General features: G+C 33.1%; 1 long non-coding RNA gene across 2 annotated transcripts in view; it reads left to right on the top strand.

The window, feature by feature from the left end:
• The window catches only part of LOC106730005, a 161,269-nt gene that overhangs the window by 121,992 nt on the left and 20,291 nt on the right, over positions 1-18,986 (top strand). Inside the window, exons 2-3 of one of the 2 annotated variants that reach the window (XR_004319844.1) lie at positions 14,681-14,792; positions 15,502-15,597. This is a non-coding gene — a long non-coding RNA (uncharacterized LOC106730005). The remainder of the gene's footprint in view (positions 1-14,680; positions 14,793-15,501; positions 15,598-18,986) is intronic. The other variant, XR_001366423.2, reaches the window with a different exon arrangement.

Here is an 18,986-nt window from a genome sequence, read left to right on the forward strand (position 1 = left end):
CCTTTTCCCACTCAAAATTATTCCTCATCTCAGTTGCCTCACTTATTTCCATTTTAATGTATGGTACTGGTATTTTATAAACTAGTTTGATCACTTTCTAATAAAACAGAGAAATAAATAATTTTAAAATGTAAGAAATCTTAATTTTAGTGCAGACAACTAACAAAGCAATGTGGAAGGATGGAGTAGAGTATTAGACTTGGGCTCAGGTTCTACCACTGGTTTTCCAGTCCAGGGCCAGAGCTTTGGCCTCTCTTAAGCTCTGTTTTCTCATCTGCTAAATGAGGAGGGTAACACCTGTATCCTAAGATTTTAATGATGATTAAATCACATTATATTTGAGAAAGTGTATGGCAGAAACTAGAAACTTAGTTGAGTATTGCTTGAATCCAGATCAGATTTTCACAGATGGGGAAAAAATTTTTTTTTAATTTTTGTTTTTTTTAAAACCTGTAATTTTTGTGACTAAATCGTTACAGATTGTCTCCTTCACTAGGTAGATGAGTCTAGGCATTCTAGATTCTGAGTATCTGATTTATAAAGAGCTAATGAATGCCATATTTGTGCTGTGCTCGGAGAGAATATTGCCTCTGTGCCACTGGACAGCATCCATGGCAAGAGGAAGGCATTCTCCAAGCCTCCAAAGCAGGAGCCTAAAGCACGTTTTCTTAGAACCTGTACTTTAAATTGGGTTGATTTGTCATGGTTTCCCCTCAAAAGCTATTTTACTCTTCACATAATTAAACAGCTATGCACTTGAAGAAAATATAACTACATTCACAGTATTTCTTATTGCAAATGGACCTTTCCCTCAGGTGGCTCTAGACTAGTTTATGGAGACCTGTTATCTTCATGTTGGCCTTCATTCTGAGCCAACTTTTTGAAGACTGGAACTTCTTTCAGCCTGTTTCATGTCCAAGCCAAAAAACTCTATACCCAGAGGACTTGTTAATGAAGTAGTATTATACTGTTGATTAAAAACCTTTTATGAATTGATGAAGAGCCGTTAGAAGTGCTTTCCTCATATTATTTATTTATAGTTGGAGAGGAGTGAAAAACTATAAAAACATAGGGGAAAAAAAGAAAAAGTTTGGGTTAGAGTGCTGGGGCAGCTTTTTAAAAAAACTAACATGTTCTGCCCTTTTCCATAATGCGCTTAATTTTAGAAGGTATGACTTTTAGAAAATAGCTCTTTGAGACTGGTCACTTGCTGAAAATTTTAAAAGAATTACAGCAGTTCAGATGTATTTCATGTTAATGGAATTGTAAATAGTCAAGATGTAGTTCTTACTATATAGTCATAGACAAACATCTTTTCTCGACTGTTCTTTTAGTGAAAAAATGAATTAAAAGTAGAGATACCCAGATTTGAAATATGCTCATCATGGACAGTGATGCAATACTAATAATAACTTCCTACAAGTATTATATGTGTGAAGATATTATGTTGTGGAGCTCAAATGAAAAGCTCTGCAAATTGCATAAAAACTATGTTAATGTTTGAAAATTATTTGTGAAAAGGACATTTGAGAGGAAATGAGGAGACCTAGATCCTAGCCCTTTTATCACCGCTTTGACCTTCAGCATGTCAACCTTTTAGCCTTGTTTTCTCTTCTTGAAAAATGAAGCAAGGTTTGAGGGATTGCTAAGGTTTCTTCCAACTGTAAATTTCTATTATTCTTGTTTTTAAAATTTGAGATGATGAGAAATTAGTCATATTGTACATAAAATGATTGTTTTACTTAAGCATTAATAACAGTATATAATTTTATTGCAAGCTGGTCTTTTAAAAATATACAAAAATACAATTTTATTCTTTTTTCCCAAGTGTTTACTGCTTTATTTCCTAAGCGTTTACTGCTGTATTTCTTTACCAGACTTCATTTTGAGAAGGAAATATTTTTCTAAGGTGAATCTGTTACCTTTCTCATTTCCTACTACCTCCCCACCTCTCCACCCCCTAGAAATACCCTTTCAACACATACATACTTTAAAAGTAAGTCCACAGAGTAATAGCAGAAGTGCCCTAAGAATGTCTGGAACACTAATCTCTGCAGTAAAGATAGACCAATGCTTGGCAACTATGTTGTGAAAATGTAACTCCAAAGAAGCAAATGCATGCATAATTATCCCAAATAGTATAATTTATAACATTACTCAGTTTAAGGGGTAATGTCATTTCTTCACTTTCACACACACCCTTGCTTTCCACCTTTTTTTTTCTCTGTTCTATGCAAAAAATCACAGGTATAAATCAGTTTCACAGCTACACTATTGGTATAGATACATGGTTTACATACACTTGTCTTTTTCACTGATAATGTTTAGCTTTTGAAAGATTACTGCTTTTTAGTAAACCTACATCAGTGGGAAGTATGTGACCAAAGATGCCTCTGTATGGCCCAAAGGTCTCAAGACTTAGCCATTCAGTCTGTTTTAGCTGTCCAGTTGGCTGTAAGTGCTAATCCAAAGTGAGACATTGAGCAGAGTGAAGATCCAGAAATAATAATCCATCAGATTTGGCATCTCATTGACCGCAGGAGTTGTGGCATTACGGTGATGCCAGGACCTGGACCTGAACTCTCCTGATCAGCAACTGTCACCTGACCCCAAGAAACACAAAAGCTATGGAATACTTCAAAAGAAGGAGGCCCTAAAATTCAAGTCAAAGGAATACTGACAGGAGCCAATAAAGAATTTAAAGTTGAGGAAGAATTCAAATCTGAAGAAGAGAAATTTTACTTAGATCATGAAAGTATTTCTTGAAGAAAGTATTTGTGGATCCTCCAAATGACTTTAGTCCATAGTTCGATTTTTTTTTTTTATAGTAAGTGCTTCAAGTTGCAGTAGGAATGTAGCCATTTATTAGGGGACCAACCAGACAGATTATTTGGTATGATTCTGCACATTCTTTGTTCTGGAGGGTGTTTGTCCTTGCTATAGTTTGGGACATACAAATCTGTAAGGATTATTTCTTGAAAGGGTTAAATCATAGGCTAATATTATTCCTTGAACTTACGAATGTTTCCTAGTGTTTTAGTACCAGACTCCTATTTTGTTAGTACTTTAATTGAGAAGTTATGAACTATCTTATATTGTCACCCTACTTTCAGCTTCCAAGTAAAACTGATTTGCCAAAATTTCCAAAACATTTGGGCTAAATTTACTTTGTTAGAATGATCACTGTGGTGACTGGGGACTACCTGACAGCTTTAACAGACAATGTGGTACTCTGTCCACGTGCTCTTGTAGCCCCTTACCATTCTGTATTCATAAGGCTTCCAAAGGCTAACATCTATTTGTAAGGACTGCCTTGAGGTGCTGGAAGCCACTGGAAAAAGTTTAAACAATGACTGGCAGGTTTCAGCTTCCTTGGCCCTGGACTAGACCATTCTGAGACATGTATGTTTCACCATTTGCCAGGTTCCCCCATTAGATTAAGTTTCCATTGGCTTCTGTGTTAGCTGTCTTAATAATGTACCCTGTATTAGCTGCCTGCCCTTCTCTTATCACCCTCCCCACTCTCCTACCAGTTATGCTGAACTTCCCAAATAAATTACACTCAGTCCTAGTCTCAGAATCTGCTTCCTTGGAAATCCTACTAAGATAACTAACAAATCCAAAGATGAGACTCCTTCTCATTTTGCTGGTTTTATTTATTTTACAGTGTTATGATAAATTGTTTAGAGTAAATGGACAGTTATAAAGATGATGTATTGATTGTTTGGGACTGAAAATATTTAGTATGATAGATTCCTTTCCATTTTTTGTGACCTGAAACTGTTAAAATTAGTAGCCATCAAATACTAGTAAAAACTAGCAAAGTTATATAAGTAAATGAATATGGTCACCCTTTTATTAAAATTCTAGACATAACTTTAAAATGCTAGAATTAATATGAATAGTAAAGTCAACACTGGAAGTAAGGAAAAATGCATTTTAACCAAAATAATTGACTATAGTAGTAACAAATTCACTGAGATCTATAGTCTAAACTAAAACAAACCTTATTACCTTTAAAATGCTCAAATATAAATGTTTAGGGATACCTAAAAATGCCAAGAATTGAAAACAGAATCGTAATTAGTAGTAAGATCCTAGGAGACTGGAAACTAGTATTTACAATGTTTAATATACCTAATAAACAAAATACTTAACAGCCACCTTGATACTAAAAATAGAATGTAATTAAATGCTCAAAGAAAAATAGAAATGCTCAGAAAAAAAGAGAGCAATTTAAAAATACTTAGAGTGTTAGAAACCATTTAGTACAACAAAAACTAAATTTAAAAAGCAATCTTTCAAAGCCAGAAATGATCAACAGCACATTCAGAGGAGTATTGGGGTAAAAAGAAGAACTTGGTCTAGTCTGAAGAAGAGAGTCGGGCAGCAGCTGAGTTTATTAACCCCTTTGGAACAAATATGCCCAGTCTCTTAATCTTTGGGAAAGGTGCCAGGCAAGAGCCTGGTCACTGTTGATAATGCAGATTTGGGAGCCCAGGCCAATACCAGTAGCAAAGTGTTTGCAGATTGTCTTTAAAAAGATACTTACTTTAAAAGAAGAGGGAGAGATCAAGTCCATGTCAGGGACCCTACACTTCCTGCTGCATTTCCCACCCTTTAAGTAACATTTGTAAAAGCTGATGATAGATATGTAAATAAGAAAAGGAAAGGTAACTCAGGAACTTAGCTGTGATGAAGAACCAATGATAGCAGCATTCAAAGCCTAAATATCTCCACGAATCTAATCTGCCTCAGTCTGCTTTTCCTCCAGCCACCAGCATGCAAAATAAATTCAGTGTAGCACTTTTTTGTTCTTCTTAGTTTGACCAGTTTTGTTTATATCACAAGTCAAGGAACTACTGTGTATTGTTTTCTCAATGTGTTGACTTTTATAAGTGCTTGTAGGTTTTATGACTGAAGTAACTTCAAAGACAATATAGTGTAGTGATCAGGAACATAGGCCCCTGGTCCTATCCTGGCTCTGCCACTTACTAGCTAATATGACCTAGCACATTACTTCACCTTGCCTTGATTTCCTCATTTATGAAGTGGGCATGATAAGAGCACACTATTATATAAGGTTGTTTTGATGATTAAATAACTCAAATGTTAAGTTCCTAGAATAGTGCTTATCATATATGAAAGCCTAATACATTTTTCATGTATGAGAATAGTACATTATGGATAAAATTGGAATTTATAAAACTGTTGACATACATAACTACTTTGATAAGATTATTATGGGGATAATGCTTTCTAATTACCAGACTTGCTTCAAAAGTAAATGTTTAAAACAGGACCCATTTGTGATAAAGGACTACAGTTATTGCTTATTTTTCTATGTAGTATTTACTGTGTAGGATGAGGGGAAAGTAAATGGTATGCCTACCATGTGCTAAAAATAGGACTTTATGTCAGTGTAATCCATAGTCAGCCCTACTAGACAGCTAGTAATAACTATTTCAAAAGAAGAAACTGAAACTTCAGAAAGGTCCAGTGATTTACCCAATTAGCGGAGCTGCTGTAATCTAGTCTCTCTTACTACAAGCTCAAAACTTGGGCTACTCTCCCAGTCTTATTAACAGAGGAGAAGTTTGAATTACATAAAGGCTAGTATGGCCCAGGCACCAACCAGTCAGAGTGGGTGCCAGGGACTTGGAGGTTTTATGCTCTGCCAAGTGTTATCTCCTTAGAAATTAAAACTTGGAGAACTTTTGGTGGAGGAGAGGTCCCTAGAGAAGGAGACATGTGGAGAAGTTGGAGTAGTGGCCATTTTCCAACAAGTACAGAAGTCTTTCACTATTTAGTATTTAACAGCTGGTACAGCCACACTGTTCATTCTGATCAAACATTGAATATATCAGAATAGGTAATCTTGATACATCTAATGTTATGATAGGTATATAAAGTTTTTAATACTATATTAACTTTTGTTTTTATGTTTTTTAAGACATATTTGTAGGATCAGGCATAAATGAGAATTAACTTTCGTTTTTATGTTGTTTTTTAAGACCTATTTGTAGGATCAGACGTAAATGAGAATTCCGTTCTTGAGGTATTTGCTAAACTTTTATTATATGGTCCTTTTTCAATTAGATTGATTGATTGATCAATCTCTAGTTAACATAGATTGCCTTTATTTATAGTCAACAATTTTTTTGAATTATGAACTTGCAATAATTTGGTAGAGGAAGCTTGCAACTTATTGTACTTTGGCCAAAAAATTTATTAAGTTATCGTAAAGACTGTTGTTTTGCTTTTTTTCCAAATGTGAATTTGCTCTCATTTATAACTTTTTCTTCTGACATCTTTATCCACATCCAAGAAGAATAAAACAATGATGATTTTTACCTAATAATGTATATAGTGTATATTCAAACTTGCTAAAACCTTAATCTCTTAACTTTATAATCTTGTAACAGCAGAAATCACTGAATGTATTTATTCTTCTTTCACCTTTTTGTGTGGTAGAAAAATGATTTGAAATGCAGATTTTAGTCAATGAATACATTATTTCTTGGTTTATCACTATATTTCATGGAATTAAATGAATTAAATATGTTAACTAATGCTTTTACTTTGAACAATATGTAATTACCAATATTCAGCCTTTTTTGAACAATTAAAAGGACAATGTGACCTGGTTTAATCCAATAGGGAGGCATCTGTTACCAATAGATGGACTGCTTTGAGATAATTTGTTTCTATTATTTTCTAAATGAATGAACTAAATATATCATTTTATTTTTTTTTGCTTCATTTTCTCTCTCTTGCAACCAGCCAGTCAATAGATATATTTTTGTTTTATATTTAATTTTTACTGAACATGAACCCATCATACTAAGTTACTTCTACATATTGATTTGCAGTTTACTATACCTAGTTAAAATTTTACTTACGGATTTTTATACAGGGTGCTTTTTATTATTTCTGTATCTACAGTGCTATTTACAGCTATATTCTCAGTACTAAGGAATCATCAGAAGAATCACTACATTATAAATGTTGGCAATATAGGGAACATTTAATATTTGATTAATTTTAAGTAGTATTTGAAGCTGTATGTGAGAGGTGCCATTAAAGCTTAACTCACTCAGAGCAAAATGGCCTTTAATGTTTTGGTTTAAACATTCGAGCAGTTATTTTTCTGCATAGTTATTCAGTTCATTATAAACACAGAGAAGATGGAACAGATTTCTGGAAATACTTCACATTTTATATGTGTAGCATTTGACTTGTCACCTTTGAAAGATCTAAAATGATATTCCACTAATTTTTTGTACATCTCAAAAAACTTGACAGGACAATTCTCTAAATCTGAAAAATCTTAAGTAAGAGTGACGCAGGAACTGTTTTTGGTTGTGTTTGCTTAAATTTGGATTTCATTTTCTGATTTCTCAATTGTCTTTCACCAAGTCGATAACGACCCCATCTTTGTTTGCTCCTGGAGGTAATTTGTGTAATCCAGACATCTTTTTCTGCTTATAAGGATTTTATTCTTTTGTCAATGTGTTATTTTCTCTAACAAAACTCTTCATTATTTGGCAGGTTGACATAATACTGAGCTGTTCTTGGTAGGATTTGAAATATTGTTCCTTTGTTTAAAAATAGCTATTTCCCAGATATCATAAAATCGGGCATTATTGCTGGCTCACAGAATTTCTCACATAATATCGTTTCTTTTGCCATTATGAATGCCTGCACCAAAATCTGCAGAAAGTCGGAGCTTAGTGTTTCCCCCAAGCACCGCTGGCTTTGATACTTTCATCACATTAATGTTTTTTTCAGACACGCTGAGGGTGATATTACTATTCTTCTGTGCATTTTCTCTGTCATTTTATTCTTCCAATGGGTTAACATATGGGGACTTCACCTTCTTGCACTTAGCTCTAACACCTCTCCCTTCTACCTTTTTGTTTCTATTGGAAATTGTGGTAGAATTTGATTTGGTTAGGAAATTTTCATTTTTTCCCCCTCCATTTCTTTAAGACTTTTTAATATTTTCCTAAGATATAACTACTTGTTGCTTTTTTGTCAGTTACGCTGGCTAAAATCTCTTTTCTTCTTAAGGATATTACCTTGAAGATTTATTCCCATTAATGAGGAATGAGGACTCATCAGTCCTCATCAGTTAGCAGGGTTGTTTTGTTTATAATATGAAAAGTCACTTTGGCTTTATGTGTGTTGTATAAAAGATGTGTTATATATAAAGTATGTGTTACATAAAAGCTTATATTTTCTTTACATTATCGATGTCATAAATATTGGAAGGAGGGTTTTCCCATATTATAGAACATTTTAAAAATCTTACAGCATAAATTTAATGTTTGCCTATGAGCAGTTTATACACCAGTTTTAATAATCTGTAGCTGTATTGTGAAGCTGCTTATTTCAAAAATCTCTATAAGAGAGCAGTTTTTGTCTGTATGCACATACTTTAAAATTGTATTTATATAAAATTTTTCTATAAGTTAATTTAAATATATCTTCCCTCTAATTAGTTTTCTCTCAAATTAGTCTTAATTAACAAGTACCGATTAATGAGCCAAGCATATCTCATTAATTTTTTAACTTACATGATTTTGTTTTTATACAGAGAACATCTTCTAAAAAGACTTTTTCTGAGTTCTGATTCAGTTCTTTCTGCTAAAGCTCCTGTAACACCCTAGTAATTTGTTCAGTTCAATACAGTGGACCGCTTTTAAACCTATTGTTATCTTTGTTACCACCATGTAAACAAAGCATTATGGTTTATATTCTGAATCTGAATTTCATTTTAGGCATTGAACTGAGTTTATAATAGCTTCATGAAATCTATCTTCATAATAGTGCTTTACTTTGAGATGACAGTGTCTTACATTTCAAATGCCCCAAAATGTTGTTATAACACCATTAAAATACTTGAAAATATGTGAAACTTCTTTGAGGCCTCCTAATTTTTGTGCACAAAAGCAGTAGTGTCTCTCTCTCTCTCTCTCTCTCTCTCTCTCTCTCTCTCACACACACACACACACACACACACACACACACACACACACACACACACACAGAGTCATGGACCCATTTTCTGTTTCAGCAGCAGCAGAACAGCTTTTTTTGCTGGGCAAAATTCCAGTTCTTTTGCAGTTTTTCTTTTGGTAGCATGAATTTCAGCATCACTTCCCAGGTTTTTGTTTTATTCTCCATGTTGGCCTACCATCAGTTTATAGGATTTTGTTTGTTTTAACCCTTGAGTTAGTTAAATATGTTAGGTAATAAATTGCTGACTGGTACAACTAATACCTATATTTTGCCATATTGCTTTAGAATTTAAAAAAAGAGTTCTACTCTGTTAAATGTTCATGAATTTCTGTTGTCTGCCTCCAAAAAGGGGCAGTACAACTTTCGTGTTTGTGTGAATACTTTTTCAAAACATTCTTTTCTTGTTTGCTCACAAAATTTTTTGTGATTCCTAATCATAATTGCAAAGACTCATGAAGTTAGAAAGGGCCTTCAAGGTTACCATGTTTCAGAAGAAATTTAAGCGTACTTTCTGATGTTGAAATTCCTTCTTTGATATCCCAGTCTCCTTTCCCGTAATTCCATCTACGCTTTTAGCATAATCCTGAACAGTAATATCAGTAGTAGTTGTGCTCACTCTTGCTTTTCTCCCCTCCTCCTCCTGCTCCTCTATAGAACTTTCTAGCATTGAAAAAATATTTCATTTCTGGCGTTCTGGAAATATAGGCAACTCCTGTTGGTAATGAGAGAAAGAGGAATATGATGTTTTAGAAAAGAAAATGAAGGTGAAGTCAGTGATAGTGATGTTTTAAGGAGGCCATGAAAAAAGGATAAAAGAGGGATCTACTGCTAGAAATAAGCTGAGAGACTACTGAGGATGCCGGATAAGATAACCTGAGAAGATAAGACAGCATCAACATCCTATAGTCATGAACTTGTAACAGGGCCAGCATTTAGAGGAGGGCAGAGAGCAAGGTCATAGAATATTATTTCCATATGTAAAATAGCTTTATAAAATATAATAAAGCTATATGAAATAGCTTTATGGTGTTTCTCTATAACACTGCCACTGAGGATGTCCTTAAAAAGTTCTAGCACACGGAAGGATTAATGGAAATAATTCCTTTCTAGAATTTTTGATTTATTGCATGTAAACCTACTAACAAAGACTCACTCATTGATTTCATTCTCTGAGTCCTATTTTTTTCTCTACAACATACTGATTTTCTCAGCCTTGAGTTCTCAATCCATAGTGGTTTTCAAGATGTTGAGAACCTACTTTTGAGGTTGAGAGAGACTATACAGAATTACAGTAAAAAATGAGCTATTTACTGGGCCCCATCTCTCTTAGCTCATTAGTTGTCTATCAACAAGCCCAAAAGGATAATATGACTAAGATTGAATGTATTATTGCCAGAATGTTAATACGCATGTTCTTGGTACTGTATTTGGCAAAATGTTGTACTTAATTCCTCCTCTCAAAAAAGGTCAGCTCTCAAGGTGTTTGCATATTAGTGTAGCCAAAAATCACTCATGAGTATTCCCCAAATAACGGGTGTAATTAAGGTGGTCTATCAGAACCAAATTGTTTATTTCAGAGTATCTAAAGAAATACTCTGCCTAGACCGGATGGATGTTTTTGGAGAATGCTAGTGGGGGAAAAAAAATAGAGGAAAAAAGAGATGGCTTTTCTTTTTTTCTCTAATGAAAATACATCATTTACTGTGATTGCCTTGAATAGCCTGGTTAGTGTCAACTTTCATAGAAATTCGGTTGCTTTGGACTTTAAATGTAGTTACATACTGAAGTCATATCATCTGAACAAGTTGCAAGAGGGCTAAAGGACAAGGCTTAATTTGGTAGAAAGGATTTAGAGTAACTAATGGTTCTTTGTTTTTGAAAGTGACTTGGGCATAGTCAGTAAGGGCCTCTTAGGCTGTTTACCAAAAAGATGGAATAGCTGCAAAAATAAATAAATAAAACCATAAGTAAAAGTTATTCCGGATTCACTAAAAAAAAACATGATCTGGAATAAACCTAATAATGGTCCTCACTGGTACTAAGAATGGCTTGAATATGCTCATACTAAGATTAGTCTCTGTGATAAAAACGGTTGAGGAAACAAATCTTCCATGGGTTGCATGATTAGAACTCTTGCTATACTGAAGAAATTTGGAAACCTTAAAAAAAACTAAACATAGACTAAAAATATTTTTAATTCTTTGAATGTTTGTTTTCTTAAGACTGTGAGATTTTATTTTATTCTGTAATTTCTTGCTATAATCTGTTTCTATTCAGTCATATATGAAATCTGTGAATTGGAGTTTTTTCAAAAGTCACTGTCAGATCAGAATAAATGGAATCTTGAAGGCTATGAAACTGCATACTGCTAATGCTATGAAAGCAATCACCTATGAAGGTTAGGTTGGGATATAATCACATAGCTCAGGGAAGTAGAAAGCATGTTTTCTTTCTGTAAAAATTTTTAAATTGGGGGTGCAGTGATATTTTAAGAAGGCACATTTTTTTGTAGAAAAAATTGAGTTAAAACCATAAATTTTATATCCCGGTATTGAACCATTAATGGATCTTAATGTGATTAGGCTTATAACATTACATTCAAAAGCAAGATGAGGTTTTTAGGATAAACCCTTAATATCACACAGGCTTTATTATGTAAATGGTACAGAAATAATAGAAAGCATGTAGAGCTAAATGAGAACTTAGAAATCATCTTATTGTGAGGAAGAAGAGTTGGAAGTAGACCACCATGACATTCTTCTCTCAGTGGGAAACCTGATAAACCTTGTATAAAGATGGAAGGTGGAAGGCAGAAATGGATATGAAGATCTGTTAGATAAGGCTTTCAGAACTATTGGAGATTTTAGTGTAATGGAGAGGGCCTTCAAGAAATACTGTAGTTAATTGTAGACTGTATGAGTTTGAAAACCAGCTCTGCCAGTTACTAGCTGTGAAACCTTTGTCCAGTTACTTTCTCTGTTCCTCATCTTCCTTATCTGTAAAATGTAAATGATAGTAGCACTTTGTAGGATTCCTGTGAGGATTAAATTAATTAATGCTACTTAGAATTTAGAAATCAATAAGTGTTAGTTCTTACTACTGTATTAAAAAGCAAGGAAGAAGTTTTAGCAACTTATATGACAAATGTTGGAGCTACTTAATGTCCATTGTCTAGAAGTCTGTATTTTTAATAATTAAAGAGCAATACGTATAGGTTGAATTCTTTTGTGATATAGTGTATAATTTACAGAGTTATTGGTTCTTATTAAAATACATAGTTTTCCTAAGGAAACACTAAACCATGTTTCCTATGACTTATGTGTTAAGTATATTTAGAGTCTAATATACTGAAAATTGTCCATTCCTGTTAATTTAGTTGTTATTAATACTAGTAATTATTACACTACTATTCTCAGTTAACCAAAATTACTTGGTTTATGAGACATTAAGAGAGTGAGGTGTGGTAGTGCTTAGAACAGATAGGGAAGTTCATGCAACATAGATTATAATTTTTATTTATTCATTCTTTTTTTAATGGAGGTATTGGGGATTGAACCCAGGACCTCGTGCATGCTAAGCATGTGGCTCTATCACTGAGCTATCACCCTCCCCCCTTTATAATTTTTAAATCATTCATAGTTATAAAATGTACTAAAAAGAAATGTTGGGTACCTCACCTTATCACTGAAGAACACTGTATTTTATTATTAGAAAGACCAACAAGTAAAATCATCACATATTTATTAAATGCTTTCAGGCTAGGGCTTGCTGGAAAATTATAAGCTAGTTAGGGGAATAAAACGAAAATGCTAAGTCTTAAATAATAATAAAAGACAGAAGTAAGGGACCATAAGTGTGTACCTGATTAATTAGCTAAGTAATTTGCAGTAATTCGTGTAGGAAATCAAAAGGGAAAGATAGCTGTAGTGTCAGGTGATGGAAATTTCCTTTAAGGAGGAAGCAGTATTTGAGCTAAGTTTTGGTTGACCATGAGATGAGAGATAAACAGCAAAAGACAGATGGGGTCAGGTGATAGAAAATCAAGAGTCTTGCCGAAAGACATTGGGGCTTCATTTCTTAGCTGTAAACCACAGAGGCAGGCTTGCAGCGTATCTTGCAGATTTGAAAGGTAGAATAGCTCACTGTTCGTGAAGACATTTGGGAAGTCCATACTGTTTCCTAGCTTTTAAGCAGCACTAAGCCTGAGGAAGGAATCAACTGAAGTCATAAACTGAAGATTGATGTTAACTTAGTAGAAACACCTAAAGTCTTTGGCAGCACACGCATGTAGAAAGAATACTTTATTAGGAGCATTTCCAAATTAGGTAGGTAGGAGAAAATATGTATAATTTTCTTTAAAGGATTAGTAGTTGTTGACCACCATCCTTATTATGTATAGTCAAGACTCAGATATTTGCCTCTGTTTATTCGACTTTTCTTTGTCACAAAGAATCTGAGGGGTATGTGATGTTGAATATATTGTTTTTGTTGTGAAGTAATTCTGGACTTGTTTATATGAATTTTCAAAACTAGAATATTTACAGTCTATTCCATGTTATTTTTAGTAAGTTATGTTTGTGTGTGTGTGTTCTTAAGGGAAATGATTCAAGACATTCTCTTTTCAAATTTTTGGTTTTGTATTTAAACAGAGCAAATGGTATTTGTGCTACCTTTTGAGCTTTTACCTTCCACTAAGTTAGGGACAAAAAATTTTAATTTTGAAACAATGAAGGCATGTTTCTAGTTATATATGAGGTTTTACATTAAGTCTTCATTATAGAATATAACCTAGTTTTCTCTTTTATTTTTGGCCCACAAGTATTTTTATCGATTACCTACACAGTTTACTTAGAAGGATAGCAAAGCTTACAAAATATATGATCCATAAACATTATCTTAGCTTAACTGCATTGATTTATTGCTCAAGTCCTATTTACTCTTACATTTAAAGTTATTTGTTACCAGTGGGCTTTGGGATTATCTACTAAGATTAGAAATGTAATCTCAGAATAAAACTCAAGAATGTTTTTATAAATGCTAATATTGAAAGTCTAGTAGTAGTCACTGTTCATAAATACTTAGAGCACTGTTTTACAGGGAATGTAGACCTTTTGCATTTTAATCACCTGAGATGTTTAATAATAAGAGACACCTTGGCCTTAGCTGAATTCTTCTGAATCAGAATCTCTGGGCATGGCACCTGAGAATCCCCATTTTATTTTAAAGTAGTACCTTTGGTCCTTAAGTGCATTGGAATTTGAGATTCACTGCAACCACCAATTATGCCATGCTTAGATCCATGTAATCTAAGACGTTGTCATTGTTGAAGTAGGTTTGTGTGTGTTTATGTGTGTCATGGAAGCTTTTTAGTCATTTTAAATACTTACTAATCATGTCGGCAAGTACCTTACTAATTTTCATAGATCCTTTGGCAGTATTTTTTTATTTTGAAGTTAATGTCTTATTAGCTATCCATAGAAACTAAGTCAAGTAGTTGAGGTAAGATCATTTCTTAACCTGCAGAATAAATATCCTTCCTTAATCCTTTTGAAGAATAGCTAGGTCCTGGCCCCCGTGATACCAGTTAGCTCAGAATATGTAAGGAATAGACTGTCACCATACATTTAGAAGTGTCCCGGGTGTTTTTAACATGTAGCTGCAACTGAAACAGCGACGTACACTAATGACCAAAAGGAACAGTGATGTTGCTCATCAAAAAACTACTGATTGGCTTTGGAATCCATAGAACTCAAAACCATATGCTAAAGGTATGGCACTGTAGTGTCCACATCTTGTTTCCCTGACTGCTTGTCTCAGGCTTATGTAAACAAGCAAAGAAAGTCAGAATAAAATTATTTCTACAAAGAACATTTTCTCTGAATAATCTCAGTTCTCTATTAGAGGCAATTTCTCTTAAAAGGCCTCTGCTAAGCTTTATTAGCTTGGTATAAAGCACTGATTGGGCAGTTTACATAATAAGGGATAAAAAATACCTTTTCATGAAGACAGAATATTTAACTAATTGATTTCTATGATTTTGATTTTTATAGGCAACTCAGATGTAATCAAGTATATATTTTTGTAATTATTCATTCTGAACAAGCAAAGTATTTTCTAGGGTGGGGCTACATTCATATGGGACATCAGAATCAATGTGTTTAAAATTATATTTCTTAAAAATGTTTATAGAAATTAGGTTAGCCATATAAAATTAATACTATAGAAAGTACTAAACTCTATGCCTGGGATCAAAATACATATTCCATAGTGCTTTCTGATTCTTCTAAAGCGAAAAAAAAAATCTCATTATTATTACTATTTAATTACATTTAAAATGTCCTATGATACACAGCTCCCTTTGCCCACAGTTATTAAAGAAACCATAAAGAAAAATTTCAGTGTTTCCTTTAGTATTTAAAATAAATGAAAAAATATTTATAACCTTAAATTCATGATATTTTCTTATGTTTCTTTTAGATGCTTATTGAAGATACCAGTTTCTGCATGTGGGAAGTAGATATTGAATGTTATATGGTTTGCAGACAAGATCTTTAAAAAAAATAGACACTCAAGGTGAGTAATAACTACAGCCTCATAAATAATCTAATTTAAATGGTCAGGGTTGCCAGATTATAATTTGATTTGCTAAACTTGCTCACTTTTTTATCACTGGCCCTGTCTAAGCAACCTCACAACTACGTCCATTCGTATTCAGACACAAGTTTTTATGCCCTAATAACCATCTTGTCAGAAGTATCAGATTTCATTAATAATGGGCAGTTGATAAAATTGATGTATTATGGAAGAGTGCAAACCAATTAAGAAGAATGGAGAAGAGATTAAATAAGCGTCCATCAAAACTGTGTGCATAACTCAGTAGAGTTTAACTTGAAAAACTTGAAAAAATAATTTTACAGAAAGCTACTATCCACTGTATTTTTTAAATGTATGTATTAATTAGTTCCTTAACCTTGTTTTTTAACCACTTCTAAAAACCCTGTCATAGTTTCAAATACTCATAGTATTACTTCTGAATACTAAACCTCTTCTCACTATTTCTTAAGTCCCCAAAGCTTTGTCTTGACCTACCATATCCTTTCACTTAGCATATTTTGTTTGTCTCTTATGACTGCTTACATGCTTACATTCCTAAGTAAATTTCTGAATACACTTAGTAAAATTTTGAGTGAGATATGAGGGGTAAAATGCAAAAAAAAAAAAAAAAAGGTACTTTAAATAATTTTGTGTGACAAGTAGGTACACCAGAACCTTGGAGAATATTCAGCTCTAAAATCCTTTCTAAGTGGGAATAAGAGGCCAGTAAAATCAAATCTCATGATTTTTTTCGGAAGGAACCAGAAATACAGATTTTGAAAAGTCCTATTTTTTTCAATATCAGCATAAAGTTTTTCCTTTGAAAAAATCGACTGTTGCTACTGTGTGAATCAAAATAGTTTACAGCCTTTGGTGTGGGAATTTTTTTCCTTTGTTCTATTTTTCTTTATTCTTTTAGAGTGCAATTACTTAGAGTCTATTTTTTCTCCTTAATTTCTAGTTAGCAGCTTAGTGATTTTGCTAGTTTTCTACGATGAATATTATTGTCAGAAATGACTTCTCTTGAAAATATAAATGGCATTACTTATTTCTAATTTATTTCTATAGTTATAAATGGTGATTTGCTTACTTAGAAGAGCTATTCAATTGTTTTCTGAATTATAATAATTAGACAATTATTTTTATAGTTCCTTTATCTCCACAGTCTAACATAGATCCTTCTGATTAAAAAAAAAAGTTTCCCTTCTCAGTGTACCTTTTGCGTAGAAAATAGAGTTAATCACACTCCTTAATTCATGGCATACTGTCATCACTGGTTCCTGCAAAGCACTTATTTAATTTATTTATATATTTTCTTTTCTTCTCATTTCTGCTCTCATGCTGCTGACCTTGCCCCATAGGAAATCATTCTAATATGTTAGTCTAATATCTATTACACTGTTCTCTTTTGTTCATATATTTTTTCATACCATGAGTATTGTTTTATATATGCATATTTTTCAAGTATTTTAAATATAAAATTTTGAAAAAACATAACAAAGAACAGGAAATAAAATACCATGAACTTTTGTGTACCCATATCTCAGCTTTAGTGTTTATCTATCTCATGGTTGAGCTTGTCTTAACTATATCTCTACCCTGCCTTCTCCATTTATGCTCATGAAATTTTAATATGCATAAATGGTATTGTACTATGCCTCTCATTCTTTTTCTTACTGTTTTATTTTACTTAATCTTATGTTTTTGTCATTTATTTATGTTGTTGTGTTTACATTGCTTCTAACTACTGCATACTATTCCGTGGTTTGTAGCTGTCATGTTTTAACTATCCATGTTTCCCAGTGATTTCCACCCAGATTGCTTCTAATTTTCTGTCACAACAAGCAATGCTATGATGAACATTCTCATATTTGTCTTCTCAGGGAACTTGGTGAGGATTTCTTTGGGTGTGTACCTAGGAACAGAACTGCTGGGTAATAGGATATATATGTTTACATTTAATTTGGCCAAGTCCTGCCAGAACCTCTACCAAGTAAATACTTTGGTCCACACTTTCACCAGTAGAAACCCCCTCATTCGTGCCAATCCTTGACATTATCTAGCTTTCTAATATTCTCAGTCTAATGTGTGTGATTCTATAGCTCATTGTGTCAATCTGAATTCCGCTTATCACTAATGAGTTTGACTATTTCTTTCATATTCTTGTTTGCCCTTTTGGCTTCCTTCTTCTGAAATTCCTTGTTCATATTCTTTATTTATATGGGTTCCTGTTTGTTGATTAGTATTTTTCAAGAATTTGTTGTATATTCTAGATATTCATTTCCTATCAGTTTTAAATAGTTAAAAAAATCTGCTTCCAATTTTTCAACTTTTTAATGTTATACATGATGTTTAAGTAGATACTCATATTTTAAATATTCAATTAAAGTATTTTCTTGATGTCTACTGCTGATGTATAGAAAATGCTGCTGATTTTTTTGAAACTTGATCTTGGCTCTAACATTGCTGACCTCTCTTACTCTTAATAGATTATTCTTTCCTCTAAGATGATCATGTATCAATTATAAATAATGACAGTCTTATTTCTACCTTTCCCATCCTTTTACTTCTTTCTTCTTTCCAAGACTTCAGTCAGTTCCCGTGAAACTGTGTTAAATGACAGTAGGCATTCTCATCTTATACCCAATGTTAAAGAAAATGTATCTAATTTCTCACTTAAGTATAATGCTCGTTGAAGGTTTTTAATAGAAAACCTTCACCACATTAAGAAAGATTCTTCTATGTCTAGCATGCCATGTATTCTAACCATAAAGAACTATCGAACCTTATAAAATGTTTTTTATGCCTCTGTTAAAATAATCATATGATACTTACCCTGTGGTATATTAATGTTGTCAATTATATGGATAGTTTACACCTTACTTGATCATGGTACAGTATTTTAATATATTATTGTATTTGATTAGCAAATTTTTTATTTAGGATTTTAGAATCTACGTTCTTAAATGTAATGTGCTATAATTTTTTTCCTTCATTTTCCTTATCTGATTTTGCAGTTAAAATTACACTGGCCTTATAAAATGATATGAGTAGCTTTTACTCTTTTTCTGTTTTCTAGAACAACTTTATATAATATGAATTTAGTGTTGCTTTAATGTGTGTTTAAAATCATATGTAAAACTTTCTGGTTGTGAGGTTTCTTTGAATGCTATTTATGTCTTTAATGCTTTTTGATCTATTCAAGTTTCTCCCTCATCTTCTTCCAGTACCTCTCCCATGGGTACTGATAATACCTGATGGTCTCCCCAGCTGCAGGTATAGCCCCATACCCACTTTTCTTTCAGTCAGGACATACCTAGAAAATCTCAGTGTCCATATCTGAGCCTTGTAACAGTCAGTCCTCTTTT

This window comes from Camelus ferus, chromosome 5 (assembly GCF_009834535.1).
Source record: "Camelus ferus isolate YT-003-E chromosome 5, BCGSAC_Cfer_1.0, whole genome shotgun sequence".
Taxonomy (NCBI): domain Eukaryota; kingdom Metazoa; phylum Chordata; class Mammalia; order Artiodactyla; family Camelidae; genus Camelus; species Camelus ferus.